The sequence below is a fragment of the Solea senegalensis genome, linkage group LG1 (assembly GCF_019176455.1).
Source record: "Solea senegalensis isolate Sse05_10M linkage group LG1, IFAPA_SoseM_1, whole genome shotgun sequence".
In the NCBI taxonomy this organism is placed as follows: Eukaryota; Metazoa; Chordata; class Actinopteri; order Pleuronectiformes; family Soleidae; genus Solea; species Solea senegalensis.
This window is the reverse complement of record NC_058021.1, coordinates 28,250,062-28,250,481: the sequence shown is the minus strand read 5'-3', so window position 1 is coordinate 28,250,481 and position 420 is coordinate 28,250,062.

The following is a 420-nucleotide window of genomic DNA, read 5'->3' as shown; positions in this document are numbered from 1 at the left end:
ATCACCAAAAAGTCATAGTATAGTATGTCATATAAAATCAGTCAAAAAAGTCATAGTATAGTATGTCGTCCAAAATCACCGAATAAAAGTCATAGTATGGTATGTCGTCCAAAATCACCAAAAAAAGTCAAAGTAAAGTATGTCGTCTAAAATCACCAAAAAAAGTCATAGTATAGTATGTCATCCAAAATCACATGAAAAAGTAATAGTATAGTATGTCGTCCAAAATCACCAAAAAAAGTCATATCATAGTATGTCGTCTAAAATCTTTTTTGACCGATTTTGGACGACATACTAAGCTATGACTTTTTTGACTGATTTTGGACAACATACTATACAATGTGTCTTCCACGGTGGTGTAGTGGTTAGCACTCTCGCCTGTGTGTGCATGGGTTTTCTCCGGGTTCTCCAGCTTCCTCC